Source organism: Euprymna scolopes, chromosome 28, assembly GCF_053919585.1.
Source record: "Euprymna scolopes isolate OS-2025 chromosome 28, ASM5391958v1, whole genome shotgun sequence".
Taxonomy (NCBI): domain Eukaryota; kingdom Metazoa; phylum Mollusca; class Cephalopoda; order Sepiida; family Sepiolidae; genus Euprymna; species Euprymna scolopes.
This window is the reverse complement of record NC_136509.1, coordinates 68,632,027-68,655,227: the sequence shown is the minus strand read 5'-3', so window position 1 is coordinate 68,655,227 and position 23,201 is coordinate 68,632,027. Positions and strand designations below refer to the sequence as shown.

At 32.0% G+C, this 23,201-nt stretch overlaps 1 long non-coding RNA gene across 1 annotated transcript in view; it reads right to left on the bottom strand.

Moving 5' to 3' along the window:
* Window positions 1-23,201, bottom strand: part of LOC145249378 (uncharacterized) — a 729,593-nt gene that overhangs the window by 419,981 nt on the left and 286,411 nt on the right. Inside the window, exon 2 of the long non-coding RNA XR_013863521.1 lies at window positions 17,865-17,903. This is a non-coding gene — a long non-coding RNA (uncharacterized LOC145249378). The remainder of the gene's footprint in view (window positions 1-17,864; window positions 17,904-23,201) is intronic.

Below are 23,201 nucleotides of genomic sequence, written 5' to 3'. Positions count from 1 at the left end.
TTTTCTTCTCTGCCTTCACATCACAGGTTCGAGGCTGCCTACCTACTACCACTTTTTTTTTTTTGCTCAACAAATATCTCCAAATACCTGGGCACCCAGGCTAGTAGAATCTAAACTAAGAATATACAAACCAGGTTCTCTTAAATATTTCTTCAGATAGAACCCAAAAATGTCTTTGTAGATTTATTCTTTACCATTATTTCCGAATCCATAAGTTTCTTTTTAAAATTTTCTACTCTAGTTTTACGATAGCTCATACAAAATTATTAACAAAATATAAAAATAATGCAAACAACTTACTGCAAAATTAAAAAAAAATGTCCTTGTGAGATTTAAATGTTTTATTCAATTAAAAAAATGTTTTTAAAGAATTTATTTTTTATGATTTGATAATTTAGATGCCCATTTTAAGATACCGTTATAACCAACTGGATGAGTTTTTCTTTTTTAAAAGCTAATTACTGCTTGGTTGAGTGCCCTGTAAACATTGTGTAAGCCAAAAGGGAGAAAATCCTGTTTGTCATGGAATAAAAGTAGCCGGTACTTGAGAATAATTCTGGCGGAGGAGTTGTCAAGCAGTTAAAAATAAAAAAAAAGACAAAAAAAAAAAGGAAGGGTGTGGTCTAACTTCACCTGATCATACAAAAGAATTCTTATTTTATTTTTATTATTTTGGCCTCAAAGAATGTTACAACGAGGGTAGATGGGAGAATGGGATATATTGGTTCAATTGAACACAAATCATTAAAAATAAAAATAAGATAACAAAACAAAAGAGTGGATAAAAAAAAGCAACAAAATTTATCGTTATGATTTATTGAAGATTAAATTTAAGACAACAAAGCCACTACATACAATGAGGCAAGCAATCAGATTGGAAAGAAGACTGTCAAGAATATGGATGAATAAAACTCCTAAAGCAAGTGCGAGCAGATAATTTTCAGGAATAAAAATAAAACGATGAGGAAAAATACTCAGGTTGAATCAGGAACACAAGGACAATATGACAATTTAAATGAACTAGGGCTACATTAAGAATTGCAAAACTAAAAACAAAACAAAGACAATAAGACTTGTCATAGCCATCAGCTGTGAGAGGAATGGTACACAAGGTGGGAGAAGTAAGAGTAAGCTGCCAATTGAATGAGTTTGGTATTGATATGAAAGAATGTATGAATTCTTGAAGCCTTATTATTCCCCATTTTAGATAATTGATATTGTTAAATTGGCAATTTTATATAACAGATTTATGACTCAAGATATGAATTCCATAAATAAAATTGAGGCCACTGGATAACATCTATAAAAACATAACATAACTTATACACACATTTTATATGTATGTACACGTTGTATATATATATATATATATATATATATATATATATATATATATATATATATATATATATGTAATGGTTGTATAGTTTAGTTTCCTAGATATAGATGCACTGAAACCCGTGTGATTATTAAAGAGAGTGCTCAATTGGAGGATAGAGCAGGTGTTTGTATAATAAACAGACTATATATATATATATATATATATATGTGTGTGTGTGTGTGTGTGTGTGTATGTGTGTGTATGTGTGTGTGCGTGTACATATATACATACATATATATATGTATATATTTATATTATATATATTATGATTATTATTATTATTTATTGTTATTATTGTTGTTGCTATTGTTATCCTAATTTAAATTACTATTATTAGTTTTTTAATTTTAATTTATTTTGTAAGATAGATAATTAAATTTATAAAATTTATTAATTGTTCTTGTCGATTACCAACGTCATCAGGTATTTGTAGAAAGGGGCACCGTGTGTATAGTTTGAGAAGTCTACAAATAAATGTTTTATTACGCTCGCATCTCGTTAGGGACGAAGACAAGAATGGAATTATAGGCCTAGCATTCTAGCAAGCATCTATATTGAACAGGAGGAGACTTTTTCTCAAGACACCTGTAAAATGTACATTTACAAAGAACACTGGATGAACATTTATGACTCAAAATTTGAATTCCACAAATAAAATTGAGATCACTGGATAGCATCTATAAAAACATACCATAAATTATAAACACGTTGTATATATGTACACACACACACACACACACACACACACACACACACACACACACACACACACACACACACACACACAAACACAATTATTATTATTATTATTATTATTATTATTATTCACATTTTGTGTCTGGTTGCTGGTATTACCAATCTCATACTGATAGATGATCATAACAAATAAAAATAGGCTATCAGCATCTTATTTTCTCAATCTTCAAGCGTCCCCCCCCGCAAGATTCTGGCGGTTCCCAACAAGGCAGTCTTTTGAAGTACTCCAACATTGCAATGGATCCCAATTTTCTCAACCCACTTGTCAAATCTTATTGTTACACTTCCCACCTCTCCCATCATAATATGTACAACTTCTACCTTCTTCAACTTCCACAATCTTTTTATCTCCATTTTCAAGTTTTGGTACTTTTCGACTTTCTCCTTTTCTTTTTTCTCCACATTTATATCGACTGGCATTGTTATATCAATGATTATTGCCTTGTGTTTTCCCCTCCCCCCAACAAGACTAAATCTGGTCTCCTTGCTTGAATCACATTATCACATTGGATATTCATATCCCACAATAATTTCACATTATCACTATCCATCATTCCTTCTGGAATATTCCTGTACCATTTTTCACTGCATTCCAATCCTCTTTTCTTGCATATATCCCAATGAACCTTTCTTGCAATATTGTCATGCCGTCTCTTGTATTTCTTTTGGAGCTAACTTCTCACAATTATTGACGGGGTGTTGTACATTCTCACCTTTCTATCCACACATATTATTATTATTTACTCACTAGGAGTAGTCACACAAGCCATCATCAAAAATTGCTCTTTGAGGACAACTTGTGGTGTTTTCTGGTGTCTGAGTGACAACAAGTCTCCCCAGATTTCCAGTACTCTCCACCTCTTTTAGTAATCTTTGCAAAAGAATTTGTGTTATCGCAACATTTGCTTACCATTGATTTCTCATTGGCAGCAACCATTGGTCTTCACTGGAATTTGGGTGGCAATAAGGCTCCCTAAGGTACCACTCTTCTTTACGCTCAACTAGCGGAGGTCTGACTAGTGCTTTCTCTTCTCAGTCTTTTCATCCTCCTTGACCCTCCTTACTTATTTGGTGTGGTGCCTGTGCATTGTGGCATGCAAACACAAAAAGGGTGGGGGCTGTATCTTACAATTACATCGCTCCAGTATTATGATTCCATGTGATGTTCCTTTGTGCTTTACATTTGTAGACGTTTCTGTGGATCCAGTTTGTGTCTGTACTTCATATGTAGACATCTCCACATTCAAGACTTTACTCAATATTTCTGCAGTTTTCATTATTGTTATCCGTTGTATCTTCTCAGCCATCAGTCTGATTCAAATTTCTCCCATTCTTTTTTCAACGTTTTTCGGTATTGTTTGTAGTGCTCCTACTATTACTCGTGTTATCTTGACTTTCTTCATCTTCCAGATCCCTTTGAGCTCTCTGGTCAACTCCGTGTATTTGCTCTGCTTTTCCGTCTCCTAGATCTTCACTTTGTAGTCAGCTGGAACGGAAAAATCTACAATCTGGTAAGACTTTTCCTTCTTGTTAACTATTATGGCATCTGGTCTTCTTGCTTGGATGGTTTATCCGTTTGTATATCCATGTCCCATAGGATCTTGTGATTTTCGTTTTTCAGTATGGCTGCCAGTTTGTGCTTGTACTATTTATCTGGGTGTTCAAGATGCAATTGTCTGTATAATTGCCAGTGCACTGCCTTCCCCACTTGATCGTGTCTATTTTTATATTCCTTTTGGGCTGGTTTGCTGCATTCACTTTTTATGTGTTTTATTGTTTCATCTCTTTGTCTACAGAGTCTGCATTTGCTGTTTTCTTGTGTCTTGTCGATCCTTGCCTTAATATGGTTGATTCTGATCACATTATCTTGTGCAGCTGTTAGTAGAGATTCAGTTTCTCTGTTTAATTTTCCTTTTGGTAGCCATTTTCAAGTGTTTTCATTAGTCTCATCTTTCATAATCCTTATGAATTATCTGTGTAGCTATTTCTCTTCCCATTTTGCTTTCTTGTCTTATCCAGCGTCTCTTCTTTTTCTGTCTTGTTTGTTTTTTCAGTGTCTCTTACTGCAATAATTATTCTTTTGGTGTTTTGCATTTTGTATTTTTCTAATTCTTTTTTTTTTTTTTTTGTATCATTTACACAGTCTTCTATACAAACCAGCACTCTCCCTCCGTCTTTCCTTTTTATAGAGTCGGTCAGTATCATCCTTTTTGTGTAGTGCATTGTGCATTGTCATGAGTTTCCTGGTCTTCTGGTTAAGATTTCCCAGTTCGTCTTTGGTTCATACTATAAACAGTCCAGCGTACCTTACTAGTGACACTGCCCATATGTTTATACCTGTAATTAGATTTCTACTATATAGTTGAATTTTGAGGAGATTTCTTGTTCTTCTTCTAAGCTATTTATTTCCGATTTTCTCTTTCAGTTCCGTTGCTTTGATGCTGTCTTCTTACAGAATTCTAAGGTGTTTATAGCTTTCATGTTTCCCTAGTGCTCTCATCTCAGTTTGGTTGGGTAGTACCATGCCTTTTGTTGTTTCCAGTTTTCCTCTCCTCATGATCAGCAGTGCGCACTTTTCCATACTGAATTCCATTCGGATATCCTGGCTGAAGATTTTAGTTGTGTTTATTAGTGTCTCTAGTTCAGTCTTTGTTTTTGCAAACAGTTTTAGATCATCCATGTACATTAAGCGGTTCATTCTTTCTTCTGTAATTAGGAACTTGTATCCAACTTGGCATTTTTTTAGTATATTGTTCAAGGGCATCATAGTAATGATGAAGGAATCACCTTGGAAGATCCCTCTTTGTATTTTTATCTCAGTTATGTATTGTTCATCAGCTGTCAGTTCAAGTCTTCATGTTCTCATTGCATTTTCTATTAAATTGATAATCTTGCTTAGTATTATTATTATTATTATTATTAATATTATTATTATTATTATTATTATTATTATACTTTTAATTATTATCCACTTTAATTAATTTTATTCTTATCATTAATTAAGTTATTTAAGGCTAAAATAATAATCCGGGTAACTGTTTAAGGAAATTACATGCAAAAGTTATAAATCCATGTTTAGAATTTGTGTGTATTCGATTATGATATATGTCATCATCCTAGTCCTCCTTTTTTTCACTATACACTACCACTAACTCCACTTCCACCTCCTCTAAATGATGCAATCCAGCCATCTACCCCTTCATCTGTAATCAGGATCAATTCTAAATAAGGTGACACTTACATAACCTTGAAATAGGTTGATAGGTTGTGCCATCGTCAAAAAGATCAGAAACAGTTAAAAATGAACCGATTTTAACCATATAAATGTATGTTAGCGCATTCGTACAAGGGCATTTTAAATCGACTTACGTCCGTCAAGTTCCAAGTTTTTTCAATTTTGACCCTTTAACAGCCACTTTTACTAGAAAATACTGAATTGTTCAAAATCCTGTGTATATCAAGTTTCAAGTCTGTAGACTAAAAAGTAACAGAGGAGTTTGGTAGAGACCGTTTCTCAGGCAAACAGACAGACAAGATCACTTTTATATCTATATCTATATGTGTGTGTGTGTGTGTGTGTGTGTGTGTGTGTGTGTGTGTGTGTGTGTGTGTGTGTGTGTGTGTGTGTTAATGTCTTAAACTCATGCACAACAGATTATTATGCACTTTACAATATATATTCTAACTAACATGACATGGACACAATTTGATTATTATTCACTAGACGCCTTCACACAGGCCATCACCAAAGAATTTTCTTCGGGAACAACCCGTGATGTATCGTGGAGTCTGAGTTACAACAAATCTCCCCAGATTTTCAGTACTCACCATCTCTTTTGATAACTTTTGCAAATAATTTTGTGTTATCATAATTACCATTTATCATTGCTTTCTCGTTTTTAGCAACAACTGGTCTTCACTGGAATTTAAGCGGCAATAAGCCTCCCCAGAGTTTCAGTCCTCTTTACATTTATCTAGTGGAGGTCTGGTAAGTGCTTTCTCTCCTTGATCTTTTCATCTCCCTTGACTGTTCTCAAATATTTGGTGTGATGCCAGTTTATGCCAACACTATAGTTTTGGGGGAATGGGGGTGCGAAGGTTAATTTATGATTATACAGTTTCAGGTTTCATGATTCCATGTAGTGTTTCTTTTAGTTTTACATCCGTAGCAGTTTCTAAGCACTCGGTTTGCGTCTGGAGCTCATAAGCATTTGTCTTTGCATTCAAGAGTTTTCCTTAATATTTCAGCCATATATATAAACCATCCTCCTCGTCAAGATCATATCCTCCGAAGACCCAGAGTAGTTTGACGTCCTTCCCGACATTATGTTTCCATCTATTAAAAATGGATTTGTCAAGGAAATATCCCCCAGGAAGTTTTTCCAGTCAGTGAGAGTGTGATCTGACCCTACATCACACTCTCATTGTAGGTTTTTGTACGTAGCCATTTCATACGCCCACAAATCTATAAATCATATAATTGTAGGTAGCTGGAGATGGTACATCCTGAAAAAGGTGCCATAGTGTAAGGAGGTCCAGTGTCTGCAGTGACCATTGGTGCACCTCCAGCCAAAACCGTTGGTTATGCTCCATTTTTTCATGATGCACTTTTGACGACATGTTTCACACCTCTTCTCCGTTGCCAGCAGCCGGTTTTCCTGACAAAACATGAGGACGATTTTTGTAGATTTACAAATTACTTCCAGCCTGGATTGATTCTTGATTCATTTTCCTTGGCCTATTTTTTTTTTTTTTTTTTTTGCTTGAAGAAGCGCAATGATACTCTGCACTTTCTTTTCTTTTCCTGTTAAACTCTTTCCTTGCCTTTCCTTCTTTCTTTTTTCTTCCAATTTTTACATTCTGCTAATTCGCACCTCTTTTTTGCTCACTCGTTATAATCCAGCGGTTTCCAGCGGTTTCCAGAGGTCGCCAGGTATTGCCAAGCGAGACTCACGGAAAAAAAGGGTACTAAAATGCAGAAGTACCATCTTTTGTATTAGTGTTCTATTACTAATCTATTCTCTTTTGTTGTCTATTTCTTTGTCTGGATTTTTTTTGTCTATATTGGTTAATTTGGTTCTCCTGCGTTTGATCTTTATTATTTTGGTACCTGAAATTAGAGGGAATATTTACCTGTTTTGTGTCTGTGATATGTTTGTTTCTGAAATTAAAAGAGAAGCCAGCATTTGCAGTATGACGACCGACTCCTTCATGCTGGCAATCGAGGGAGCACCTACCGATCATGACACCCAGATTTTTCTTCTGGGTCCCACGGTTTCTGATATTTGTTGCAGACATCTTTTATTGTGTTGTCTTTGTGGCAAGAATGGTTTTACCAGTAGTTCTATCACAGGGATAATGTTTACCTCTCACTTAGATATGAGGCAAGGTGCACTATCACATACACATGAGGGACATGAACAGACATTAACACACTCAAACAAAAAAAACTAAATATATGTGCTTAGTATAGGTACCCATGAGCTCTTTTTTAAGGAGTGTTGAGAGGTACATTAGATTATTATTATTATTATTATTATTATTATTATTATTATTATTATTATTATTATTATTATTATTATTATTGTAAATGTTAACATTTAAGGAGTGCAAATGAAGATTTAAAAAGAATTTTTGGAAACTGATTCAAATTTAAAGCTAACGCTATATTTGCTGCTGGTTTCATTGTGAAACATTAATATTTATTTAGTATCAAATTAGCTTTAGCCACGCGACGTTTTCTGGGATACAACAAAATCAGTTGATTTTTTTTTTCATTTTTATTTGTTTAAATATTTTTTTAACTTGTATAAAAAAAGGAATCACATTTTAGTTTAAAGAATACGGATCTCATTCTTCAAGTAAAACATGAGTTAATTCTTTCATTGATTGTGATGTTTTGTCCTAAATGAACTACATAACTAAATAAAAAGGAACTGTAGTAAAGTACATTATTATAATACGAATAACATTGTACAACAATAATAAATGAAAACTCTCAAGTCGGAATCAAAGATACATTAGCTATCGTGAAAGCTTAACTGCTATTTATCACCAATGCGTCCTTGCAAAGTGAGGATTCGTCCATTTGTGTTGAAAACACTGTTCATCTCTCAAAACATCTCTCCATCTTCTCACACCTTTTTAGCGACAACCAGATAATATTGCAAAGGTTCACTATGGAGCATGTTAGGTGCACTTATGATAGAACAGTGGTGAAACAAAAGTTTTTTGGACATGCATAACTAAAACTTGGACAGTTCAGAAATAGTCTGGAAATTGTTTTAATAAACATTATTTTTGAGAGAACTTCACAGATAAAAAGTATGTGTTTAGTCTATTCAGGATCACACCTACTATTGATCAGACGACCACCAAAGTGTTCTGCATATCAGAAGTATAGTGAATTTTATTAAAATTTTCATAGCTAATTCGCATTTAATACGATAAAACTGTTAGCCATTCATGATTACAACTTGGTGCACAGGTTACATAAGATTGAAGTTTATTTGTACTTAATAAGATTAAATTAGTTAGATTAAAGAAAAAATTGCAAATGGTATTAATGATTTCATATGTAGTTGACATTTAATGAAATAAAGACTGTGGAAATTCATGACTAAGACTTGGTGAACAGGTCACGCTAGACTAAAGTTTATTCGTACATAACAAGGTTTAAGATAGGATTGCGAATTGTATTGATAATTTCATACGTAACATGTCATTAAATAAGGACTGTTGGACATTAATAACTGAAACTTGGTAGACAAGTCAGTACTGAATAAGGTTTGATTGCAAAAATGCTTGCAAATGTAATTAATGATTCCATATCTTTCAATGCTGATAAAAGTCTTTCTTTTAACATTTGTGACTAAAACTTAGTGGACACGTCATTTATCCTTTCTGCAATTCAACCATATTTGGTACAAATAATCTACAGCCGTTGCACTATTTGTACCAAATATGGTTGGATTGCAGAAAGGATTATGAATTTTATTTTTAGAAGGTCACCCTGTATTAATATCAAAACATCCTAATGTCATTTAAAGCCTGATTAGAACTAGTAATCCAAGAGAATAAACGTACACATATACAAAAAAAGGGGGGACGTTTTTTTTTGTTTTTCTAAATAAAGATTTTTTTTTAAATTCTAAGAGAATGTTATTTCAAACACTGACGGATTGTAAAATGCAAAATATAAGAAAACTATGCAAATATTAGAGCTCTTTCCAATCACAAGGACATTGTGTTGCTAGAACAATAGACTGTAAACAGAGAGAGAGAGAGAGAGAGAGAGAGAGAGAGAGAGAGAGAGATCAAGTTTCAATATCTAATCAACTTGATCTGAAAAGAGTGCAGATTAAAAAAAGGACAAATAAGAACTCTAGTATGAGATGATGCTGATGTTTCTTCTGAATCTAATTACAACAGAAACAGGATTGTGTCAATATTATTCTGAGAGCGAGATAAAGAAGCAAAAAACGGTAGAGAATGATAACACATGGGTTACAAATAAGATAGGAACATTGTATTCACAAAGATTTCAATTGTTTAGGCCATCAAGGCCGGGTTTGCTTGGCTTAGAGATACTTGCCAACAATAGATACAAACAGATTATGAAAAATTGTGTCTTTTATGCAAGATTGGCGATTGTTTCCTAGAAGCCAGAGTCAAATACTCAGACATAAGAAGTGTCAAGTGGAAGGTGGAGACGACCACGAAGAAAAGGAAAAGTGAGTGCGAATGGTTCACTGTTTGATGATATAGTTTTACAAATAGTAGAAAAGACATTAACGAAGAAACATGCCAATTGTTTATTGTGAAACAGACAATAGATTAACGTCTCATTGGTATTTATGATACAAGAAGACGAGGAAGAAGATATTAAGTGTTTTGACAGGCAAACAATGTGCTTTAAATTTATTGAATCAAGGAAAATAAAAAAGGTGAAATTTTTCTATAATGAATAAATTGATTTTAATTTTATGAAATCATTTAAAAGATTAAAACAATATAAATGATTATCAAGTTATAACGCATTTGAATAAGATTCAGATTATGGAATGTTTCTTTTTGCAAATCAAACCAAGAACTAATTATGAAAACATTCGGCTTTCTTCTTTTCTTGATTACTCTTTTCTTCTTTTTTTCAAAGGAAAAATGTGACTTGATGAAAAGGAGAATGCCATTTTAGTTTATGTATTCTTTCATCGGAATCACATTAAAAGAATTACGAGAAAAAGAAAAGACACACTTTTATTTCAACATTGATTATAACATTGATTCGGACTATGGGACAATGATATCAGTGATGACCACCACGTTGACACCATCCCTTTATATATATATATTTAATTCTTCCATTATTTTTATTTTGTTCTACTTTCTCTTTCTGGTCCTTATTCAGAATACGAACCGCATTATCGTCGGCATATTCTGTGCAGTTTTAAAATATTTTTTTTACTCAACACAAGGCAGATTGCCATTTTGTTGTAAAGGCTACTATTTAGAATCGATTGTGAGGAGTTGAGTAGCAAGATATTTGTTCACATTACATCTAAACTTCTGCAGATAAGTATAGTTAAGGAAGCAGGAAATGGGGAGGGAATTCCAAAGTCTGATAATCAAAGATAAGAAACTGTTAGTAGAAGATTTTCTGACATCCAGAGACCTCAACAGTGAAGGGGTGAGATTTTATTTTTGTTGGGTTAGTCAAGAGTATGCACGTCGAGGAGAAACAAGTGCTATACGTTCATCAGAGAACATTCCATTAAAGTACTGGTAAGATAGGAACAATAATGCAACATTGTAGCGATGGGACAGAGATTCGAGCTGGGCCGACAGTGCAGGACATATTAGATCGGATACTTTTTTGGGGATCATATGTAAGAGGGAGAGACTAGTGGTAGAACACCAGATTAAATCTTTCAAGGCATGAGTTTAATAATATTTCGTGATGGTTTATCTGGATGGAATTTACATACCAAAGAATAATTAGTCTTGTGACACTTCCAGCCTCAGAACCAATTGACGAATTCTATCCAGGATTTAATAATAATATGCTAAGACATTTTATGTTTTGACATACCTTATTACTTTTTGCACATACACTTATAAAAACGCAATCAACAAAGATAGTGATTAGTGATTAATCTGATGCTATTAAGATTAAAAAAAAACGATTTTACCTGTTTTAAAGTGAATTCTGTCGTCCCATCAACGAAAACAGTACAGTTTTAAATAAATACAGGGGCCTTTAATAAGTAATACTACTAACCCACTTTTCATAGCAGCAGAGCAACGATATTTGGTACAGATATTAGTCTTTTAATATGTACTAATCACCCAGAACTGCATATTCCCCCTATCGTTTAATGCAGCTCCAGAGACTGTTTTTTAGAACAATCATGTTTAAAAAATATTTAGTTGACAATAGGTTACGTAAACCACCGCAAGATGCCAAAACACTTAGCCACTGAAATCATAGTAGTTGACAATTGGCAAACGGTATATTTTGTTGATTAATTTTTTTCCAGTATCTTATGTTTATTAAATTGTCAAGGGAAAGTACAGACAAAAAGCACCACTCTCCCAAAGTTAAGAATGTTTTTCTAAATAATAATGTTATTATTTCAGCACGGTCAGCAAACTGCACAAGTATATTTTTATTAAAATTACTATATGATGACTGTTTTCGATTATAATTATGATTTTTTTCCCCCTTAAATTTTTAACTGTTTGCTAGCATTTTTAACATTGGCCATCGTTTTTGGTAAATAAAAAATGGAAGTTTTTGTTCGGTACCTTAAAAATTGGTCTGCATCAGAAAAACAACCAAAAACAAACAAAAAAATAATATGACGTTTCCGTTCAGCACCTTCCAGCAGTTTACATAACCTGCCTGGAATATGCTGACGATATCGCGGTCCATATTCTACTTAAATACCTCCTTCCTTTGACACATTGCTATAACTTCAAATAAGTTTGGAATATTTTAAATCTCTCATCTGAAAACCCCCAATACTGTTTATGCACACAATTCTTTGTTACCATAATCGTTAATTTTTTCAATATTATTTACTCTATTTACTATTTATCTTACTTAAATGCTGGACATGTTCCAAAAACTTGTTCCTTTTTTATTTATTAATGAGTCATTACTTGTCAAGGCAAAAACACTCGAGAAGAGTTAATGTGATGGATGAATTGTTAGTTGAATGATGAAGAATGCTATGAGAGGACTGAAAATCGTGAATGGAATGAACAACATTTCATTATCAACGAGAACGGTTTATGATATACTTATCTGTTTACATTAAATTTAAAGAACGCTATGTTGTAGCTTGCAAGAAAGCAATTACACAATAACGTTTTTCACAGATGAAAGATTCTTGGAAAGAAACTCTGTTCATAGAAGTCTTATTTGTTCTAGGATTTAATTGTACTCTTGGCAAGAAAATATTGATGTTTGTTGAGATGAGTGATTAAAGTGCTTAAATTCTTTAAAGTTTTGAAACTGTAGTCTTGCATATGCGCTGATCCTTCCAGTGTTACTATATCTGTTATTTCAACCTCATACCAGATAGTGATCTCTCTTTTCTCTCCAAACATGATCGGTTACGCTTGAGACATGTAAATGATATAAGCAAGAACAATATTTCATCTGAGAAAGATTGTCAAATAACTGGCAAACATCTTGCAATATCTTTTATGTGAATGTATATTGAATCGCACTGGTCACATCTCAAAAGACAAAATCTAAAAGAATAATATCTCAAATTCTATGGTTGTAGATTTTTGTGGAGTTCTGATGGGGTTGGGATTGGGTATAGAAATGGCACCAGTTGTGGCTACAAATCAGACAATTAATATCTGAAGTCATGGCAGAGTAAAAATAAAAGCTGGCAATGACTTTCGACATGCAACTCTTTAGCGCCATTTGCTCATTTATCTTGAAGTCAAAAGCCAAAAGTCATTGTCTTCATCGGAATGGCATAATTTCTTTTAAAAACCATTAGGAACGATTCCAATAAGATCTTCAAACTATTCAAATCATAAAAGATAAAATGGATTTTATATAATAATTATTTATGTATTTCAAGGATATTGATCTTCTGTGTGGGTTAAAAAGGCAATTCTAAAAGAAGGAAATTCGGTATATGGTGGAATTTTCAGGGTTCCATTTGTAATTTCTTTTAGAAAAAAATCATTAGATAAATGAGATGCTTATATCGCAAAAAATGGCTTAGAATTAAATATAAAGGATGGAAAAAAATGATATAAAAGAAGGAAAAATAAGAAAAATTGAAAAAGTAAAAATAAAAACGATCAGAAAAGGATGACATTATTGTAACCTTTTTATAAATATTTTCCATCAAATTTTGTCATGAAAAAAAAAAAAAGATTTTTTTTGTTTATTTTTATCAATGTTTTATACTATTCTCTGCATTAACCAAAGGAATCATAATAAAAAAGGCAAATTCTACTTTAAAAATAAACTCTTTAATTTGGAGAAAGGAGAATGGTATCATTTTTTTGAGGATTGTTTTTTTTTTTTGTATTTTTTTAAAGCCCAGCAACACATTCAGACTGTGTATCTTAAGTGGCGGACATTAATGCCTGCTTATGAGTGACACAAGAGGTTATAACAATTGACAATAAAACAAGAAGGAACGCAGACATTTTCTTCTTTTATTATTATTCCTAAACCTTCTTCCTGAATAAAGAAAATAAAGAAAAATAAATAACATTGCATCCATTTTTTTCTTTTAGTTTTTTTTTGGTTTTTTTTATCAGAGGATCTGTCTCAGTGGTGGTACGTTTTTTTTTCAATTTTTATTAATTCTATTTTTTAGACTCTCCTCAAATGAAGCCATTCTTAGATTTTTAACCGTTTTTTTTTTAAATATGAATGGATGTTTATTTTTTATTCTATTATTGTCACAATTACTTGAACATAAAAAAATTGTATACCCTAACACGAAATAATCAGAATAAAGATTGTAAAAGCCAAAATATAAAAATTATAACAAGATCATGATTTTCACCTTTTTTCTCCTTCAATGACAAAATTTGCAATAAACAAAAATATAAAAAAAATTAAAAACAAGTTGTGTGCACAAGAGACAAAAATAAATTGATATCATAAAGAGATAAAACGCAAATTTAAACGATTTTCTATCTATATATATATGTTTGTGCTGTAAAAAACTAATTTGCTGGATAAAAATGCCAGGCCATAGTTTAAAAGTAAATTAGGAAAACCCGTTAACAACTGATAAAAGATCAGCATCGAAAACTTTAATTTTTTTTAAATCAAACGAAATCAAACTTCAGATTAAAAAATCAGAACATTAAGCTCAGTGTCACTTCATATTATTTAGATTAATCAGACTACTGTTCTCATCTTAAGTGTTATTCGTATTATGTTTCGGTCGATGTAACCTGCGATCTTCTTCAGGTGTATTTTGTCAAATATGGGCATCTGCATAGAATTTCAAACAGAATCTTTTATTTAATCCGCATGCTCTCATTCCGTCAGCCATGACTGAGTAGAGGTCTTAAGTAATTCGAAATTGTATTTTTGTGTCGCCTGCATTGAGGATTAAATTTCAAACTCTAGAAAAGTGTAACTTACAACTGCATTTTACCAAGGACTTAACTATGTCACGTGTCCTTAGGAATTATCAATCTTTATCTAAAAATTCAGAAACATGATTGGCAAATGTTCACAACATGGAGATTTAGTTAACAAAAGAAAATTATCAAAGATGAAAGTTTTCAAATCTTTGTTATAATAAAGATTTTGTGTCTGTTTCTTTCGTAGACAAAACTCGGAATATTATGTTAAGTTACATCTACATTGGTATATACATATAACACTGGGTAACATTGGTATATAAATATAACACTGGGTAACATTGGTATATAAATATAACACTGGGTAACATTGGTATATAAATATAACATTGGGTAACATTGGTATAATTAAGTTTATTTAACTCATGCCCTTTTTACATCTATCTCTATTTATATATAAAGTTAAGTATGTATATATATTTATGTATGTGCAAGATTCACTTATAAACTAATTAATCGGTCATTATGAATTTTAGAACACAAATGCAAGGCGTAAAGGGTTATAATGTAGGGCTAGATTTAGTTTGATTTAGTTTTATGAACAGAGGGCAAAAAGGGAGTAGTAGGTCTGTGTGAAAATTTCAGATACTTCCGGTTTTGTGAAATCTTAACAATAGTTGTCAGACATCAATAAATAAATATTCCTCACACTTCAGTTTCTTTTTAACATTGAAAGGGGGTTTAAGGCATAATAATATGAACCACAATCCCTCATTCAAAAATTAAAATATAACAGATTTGCATTGAATTTCATCTCTAGTCATTCTACACAAATTAAGGTTCTCTGAATTTTAGATTTTGATAAAAATTGGAATAAAGATAAGTTTTAGAACCACTATATCCTGAATCTTCATAAGAAGACAAAAACAGAACAAAATTATTCTGTTAACGGAATTTATTTTACTCGCCCTGGGACGAATGTCCTAGTTATATATAGTTATATAGTAAATGTAAGTTCTTCAGCGTTTGTTTCCCTAAGTGTGTGTGTGTGTGTGTATATATATATATATATATATGTATATATATATATATATATATATATATATATATATATATATATATGTGTGTGTGTATATATATATATATATATATATATATATATATATATATATATATATATATATATATATATACTTTAATAACACTAGATGCGTTCTAAAATATATTTCAATTATGGGATTGAGTTATGTTTAAAAGGGTTGCTGTTTTAATTGTTCTAATTACTAATAATTTATGAGTAACATGATAAGTTCATTATCTTCTCTTCTTCTCTCATATATTTCTCTCCTACTATTTTTATAAGCATTATAATCACCACCATCATTATCATTAATAAATAATAATAATAAATGCAGCCAAAAATGGATGATCAAAGGTAGAACCACCCTAGTACAAAAAGACACAGTGAATGAAATCGCAACTAGAACATACTTATCTACAATGTGGAAAATACTAACAGCATAACTGAGAGAACAAATTTACCACTCCCTTCATAATCGCAGACTATTCCCTGGAAAACAGAAAAGATGTCAAAAAGGAAAAAGAGGAACACATAATCTTCCATACAAAAGTTCCTGAAGTAGATAAAAAGTAAAAAAAAAAAAAAAAAAATTTACATGGCATGCATCGATTACCAGAAAGCGTGCAACAGGATCCCCCAAGCATAGATAATAGAATGCCTGAGAATGTACAAAATACCAGTCAAGATTATCAATTTAATCGAAAATGCAATGAAAAAATGAAGACATGAACTCACAGCTGATGGAAAATGCATAATAGAGAGTAAAATACAAAGAGGTATCTTCTAAGTTAATTTCCTATAACCATCATAGCTATGATGCCACTTAACAATATACTAAGAAAGTGCAAAACCGGATACAAGTTCACTAATACATATGAAAGAGTGAACCACCTAATGTACATGGACGACCTGAAACTGCAAAAACCAAAAAGGAACTAGAGACACAACCAGAATCTTCAGCCAAGGTATCTGAATGAAATTCAGTATGGAAAAATGTGCACTGCTGATCATGAGAAGAGGAAAATTAGAGGCAACAGAAGGCATGAAACTATTCAAACAAATGGAGATTAGGGCATTGGCTGAACATGACACCTATGAATATTTGTGAGTTCTTGAAGCAGACACCATCAAAGCAACAGAAATGGAAGAGAAAATTGGAGATAAATATCTCAGAAGAACAAGAAAACTCCTCAAAACTAAACTATATAGTAAAAACATGATAAAAGGTATAGACACATAGGCAGTTTCACTAGTAAGATAATCTGGACCATTTCTTGAAACAAAGAAGAACTGAGGCATCTTGACCAAAAGACTAGGAAACTCATGACAATCACAATACACTACACAAAAAGGATGATGCTAACCGACTTCATGTGAAAAGGAAAGACGGAGGAAGAGGACTGATTTGTATAGAAAAACTGTATAGATAGCCTGAAAAACATTAGAAAAATACATAATGCAGAAGACTAAAAGAATAATTACCACAGCAAAAGATACTGAAAAAAACCCCCAGATAACACAGAAAAAGAGAGGTAAGGGATAAGACGAGAAAATAAAAATGGGAAAGAAAACAAGTTACACGGACGATTCATAAAGATGAGACTAATGAAAACATTTGGATATGGCTAAAAAAAGGAATTCTAACCAGAAAAACAAAATAGCTAATGACAGTCGCACAAGATAATGCAATTTGAACTAATCACATCAAAGCAAAGATCGACAAGACATAAGAAAGTAATAAATGCAGACTTCATGAACAAAGAGACGAAACAATAAACTATATATAAGCGAATACAACAAACTAGCCCAAAAAGAATATAAGAATAAACACGATCAAGTGGGGAAGGCAACACAACAGGAATTATGCAGACTACTGCATCTTGAATGCATAAACTATGGAAATGTAAGCGTTTTTCTTCGCAAGCCAAGTGATCACGTTTTTGTGTTTATAAGATGAAATTGCAAACGTATTTATGAATGTTCAAACTAATTTATGTTATAACAATGTATCAGGTTGTGAGTTTACATCATGAAAATTTAAAATATTTAAATTTTATTTTTACATACTTGTTAAAGTGAGCTGTTATGTAGTACTGTGGACTTGCCCTGAAATGAAAAAGAACATTATAAATTATAATTTTAAAAATATTATCAAAACAAATTACTTACCAAACGAGTTTATTTAGTATTTAAGGCCGCTTGAAGCATAGCATTAAGACAGCACTGGAATTAGGTTAAAGAAATCATATTATTTTAAGCAATATTATGATATGCAAGTAATGTCAAGAAATAGTGTAATATTTAATATGAACACATTTTGTTTATGAGAAAGCTGAAGTAGATCGAACAATGTTTTTCATTTTAGATTGTTAGTGAAAAAGTTCTCCATATTAGCAATCTTTCAGGTCGCAATGAGTATTTTTAAAAGAAAATAAAGCGAAATATGTTTTTAATGGCAACAAACAATAATAAATAAAAATTAGCTCGTAAGATTGATATATTGATATGTCAGTTTAAATGCTATTTAGATCTACGAAACCTAAGGGACTTTATATTATATAACAGATTTGTTACTGGGATGATTTTATGGGTAATTTTTACTAAATATGAACGTTCATATTCCATTCAGTAATGAATGTAATAAATATACTCTCAAATAAACCAAACTTTGTGTCACATTCAGCGCTTGTAAATAACAAATTACAATATTATACATATAGTAGCGATGTTCACTTGGTGTTGCCCATATGGAGATGTGTTGCTAATTGAATATAATTTAAAATATAATCATGTTTCTGGTGATACCAGATTTGGCTGTTTGAAGATATTGACTTCCTGACCTAAAATGTACCACATATTGATGCTTTTTTTCCCAAACTCAACCATGTTCTGTAAAGTCAAAAACAATAATGTTACTTTACAAAACAACGAAACCAAACATCTTGAATAAATATATAAAATCTAAATAACTGAAAGCATAAAAACTTTTACTAAAGTGACAAGATTCGGCATTCAATAACCTAAAAAGAGTTGATATGCCGTAAAACGAAACAAACAAACTATAATCATGTTTGCAATTTATAAAAATGACAAAAATCTATTATAAAAAAATTTCTATTGCCATGTTCTAATATAATTCAGTTATTTTATGGATCGAACCAATAATTGCCCTTAGTAACCCAAAATAGAATAAATGGTGTCTTCAGATTCCTTGGCAAATGTAATCCTTATTGAACCTTACTTGAATGTTCTGTTAACATATCGATTTCTATAGCACACAAGCAAACATTGACTTTATATATTTATATATAGAGAAGATAATGAACTGAAAAGAAAGTCTTAAGAGTGAAATCTTTATGAAATCAATATTTGACTGGGAGAAAAGCTGATCCAGTTGTGATCCAAGAGCATGACAGTGAGCCAATTATTAACGCCAACGTGCCTTTTTGGAGAGAAGATAAGATGGGATAAATTGTTTGAATTCAGAACACAGCCTCTTTCTAAAAGCCCACACTAACATTGCAATCAAATAGCCAAGAGCATTCTCACAGATTTGTAATATCCAACAGAAGACAGAAGAAAGAAAGAAGGAAAGAGATAAGAGAAAAAGAGAAAAGGTATAGAAGAAAAAAATCAATAAAATTTGGCGAAGACATAAAGAAGGAAGAACGGTATAGAGTAAGAGAGTTATTTGAAGATAGAAGAGAAAGAAGAATGATTTAAGGATGAGAGAATGAGCTGACAAGAGAGCAAATAAACAGATGAAAAAGAGGACAGAAGTATAAGAGACAAAAAAGATGGGGATAGATGAACAGACGAAAAAGATGAGAGAAGATAAACAGTAAAAAAAGACGAGAGAGATAAGTGATAAAAAGATGATGGCAGATTAACTGACGAAATGGATGTTAGTAAAGAATAAATGCAAAATAAGGATTAAAAGTAAGGATTAAAAACGGTGTTTGTTTATAAGAGGAAGAGAAAATAAAGATTTCGTTGAGAAATCTTTAATAAATCTCACTTGACTGTTTAAATGTATGTATGTATGTATGTATGTATGTATGTATGTATGTATGTAGGTATGCCTAAAACTTTCAAAAGAAGCAACGGATTTTCACGAGATCGGTATTGTTTGAAACTCCCGCCATTTGCACGACAAATATCGAAAAATTGACTACAAACATTAATTCCTTCCCCTTTAACTGGGTACTTTTCTACAGGAAGGGGTCGCTTTTTCACCGATATTTGCAAAAGTCATGCCCTTTTTTCGATTGTCTAGCTTTAATTTAGACCAATGTCACTTCCGGTTTGGCGATGGACACAACAGCAAACACGTCACGCTTTTTTTTACATGCTCTTTTCCTCCTTTGTGGTACGGGTTTGAGCCTGCCTTTTTTTTTTTTTCTTTTTTTTTTGCTCAACACACACCTCCAAACACCCGGGCAAGGCCGGGATTCCAGGCTAGTTTAGAATAAATGTTAAAAAAAGAACATAAGTTAATGGCGAGACTGTATGCATCTGCATGATAACGTAAAGATGAGCAAAAATCTTATGTGGGTCTTAATTCTCCATTTTGTATAACGTATTCCCAAGGGTATACCACAAAAACATTCAGAACTCAAAACCCATTTATCTAATCATTTATTATACTGAAATTTACAGTTATAAAAGAGCATCAGATTCACACATAAAATTTTGAAAAATTAGAAATTGAAATTCCATCAAAACTTTTTTATGGCCAAAGGTCAAGTTTATATAAGATGCGAGACTTCACTGGCTACAATATGAGCTAAGTAGTTATTCCCTAAACAGTTAAAACAAAGTTAAAATGTGACTTTCAGCTTTTCTGTAACCTTAACCTTTGACCTAGATATCCAAAAATTAAATCAGTTTTATTTAAGTTAGATCATGATCAATATTTAGATCAAGTTTAGTGACGATTGATCAAGTGATAAAAATGTTTAAATGTACACAAACAAACAAAAAAACAAGCAAACAAACACAACTGAAAACATAAGCTCCACGATAATAAAACAAGAATATGAAACAAAATAAAAGTGGATTGGTGCTCTTTTTCTGCTTTGTGACATATGAGCCATTTGAGAATTATTTGATGATGAAAAATAATACATATGGTAAACGACCCATCGGATACGATTAGTGAAACAACGCTTCGCTTTCATCTACACGTGGGGGATTTTTATTTTATTTTAATTTTTTTTACTAATAAGCCACTGATTATCAAGGCCTGGGAGGATCAGGATTAAAGAGATTGCCAGTTGGATGATGAACAGAACCTCGAGAGGAATGGACATAATAAGTGGAATGGGCAAATTTTGATTATTCAAGAGAACGTCTCAACAAGCATTTGTTAACATTAGACTTGATGATAGTCATGTTATAGCTAGATGGGAAACAGTTATTTGGTATTTTGTTCCTCAGATGGGATGTTCTAGGAAAGAAACTTTGTTGATGGAAGTTCTGTTAGATTTTTGGTACGGAAAGAGCGAAAGGAAAATTCGTTAGAACCATTGGCTAGTCAAGTATCCATTAGGCTTATCATGTACCTTAAGCACTAAAACTGATAAAGATCTAAGCATAAGTGAAAAAATGAATGCCATAATAGAAATGCACCAAAAATGACATTGTTATTAAAACATTTACATTTAAAGAGAAGATATGCCAATAATTATCAATGTTGCCAAATCTCTCTTGCTTTGCAATTTTAATATAAGCAAAAGCCAGGATACTCTAAAGATGGGTCAAGGGAGGCTTAAAGAAATACTCCCTTCTCTCGGCACTAAAAGTCAATAATGTCTAGGTTAGTGGTCTCCAAACTACAGTTCCCAGACAAGCTCTGACCGCCTAAGTTTTTAATCCCACCTGCCGAGCTCCTATTAAAAACAAAAATATTCATGAAAAAATTTTTAAAATGGAAATGTTTTAAAATAGTGGTTTTTCTTTTTGTTCAAAAATGATTAAAAGAACGTGGTTTTTGCAAACCAGTTTCACTAAAAAAAAAAAAAAGTTAATGAGTAAACCAGTATGAAAACATGCCCAAGTCATTTTTTTTTATATCTTGGTCTGCATAATTTTAAAAAATCAGAACTATGGCCTCCCCTTCCCCATTCAGAAACTTTGGTGACACCTGAATCTATGCCAAATCTGAAATGTCCTTTTTCCTGTTGATTTGCTGGTTCTGTGCAGTTCTAGGAAGTCCACCCTCTCACGTTTGCCTTTTCTCTTTAAGAAGAGATTAGGCTATTATTAATTGCTTGAGATGCCTCTATCAAGTAATGCCAACAGGATTACCAAGGCATGTTTTGCAGGCCTCAGTTTTACTTGCGCTTTGATTCCATTTTCTGACTTTAGTGTTGCATCTTCTCGCCGTGGAGGAGATATAGATCCATCATGCATCAGGTTCATTTAACAACAACAATAACACACATGCGAACACACACACTGCTTCAATTATTCAAGATTTGAAAAATGAGGAAGGGCCTTAAAAGAAACTTTGAATATACAGCTCATAAACAAATCGGGTGTTAAACCCAGAAGGGAGCTCCCTTGATCGCTAAGAAATAATTGAACTAATAGCATTTGAATTAAATTCAGAAAATAGAAACATGTTATAAGGAGAAACTAATTCCAATATTTTATAAATAATAATATGCGAAGGCAGGTCTGTATGTTATTATGTTTCATATCCATTTTTTTTAAGATAGGATCACTCAACTTCCGAAGATGTTATGCAAAAAAGTAATTTTTAAAATTTCATTTTATATTACTGTTATGTCAAACTCTAATAATTATATATTTGCTTTGTCCAATCAAAGTGTAGTATTTGTTCAATCCAAAAATGGTACAATAACATCATGCGGGGGTGTATGTTCACATCAAACGTCCATAGAATAGAAATATATCACAAACACATACAAGGGGTTTGGAGATAGATTCCTCCCTATAACCGCATATATATATATATATATATATATATATATATATATATATATATATATATATATATATACACACACACATACGCGTTTTATTTTTTATTACCGTATCTTTCTGTTAAATTACATTATTGTTTCGGCTACACGGCCAAAATCCCTCGGCTAACATTCACATTTGCGGTGACTCCAATGTCCAATATTTCTGTAAAAGTCTGAGGACGCTACAGACGGCCAAAAAATGGCCATGTAGCCGAAACAATAATGTAACTTAACAGAAAGATACGGTAATAAAAAATAAAACGCATATTTGCTCTACAACAGTACTGAGCCCTTTCTTCAGTTTTTATTAATTACCATCTCCACTATTTATATATATATATATATATATATATATATATATATATATATATATATATATATTATATATATATATTCTGTAATTACTATTAAT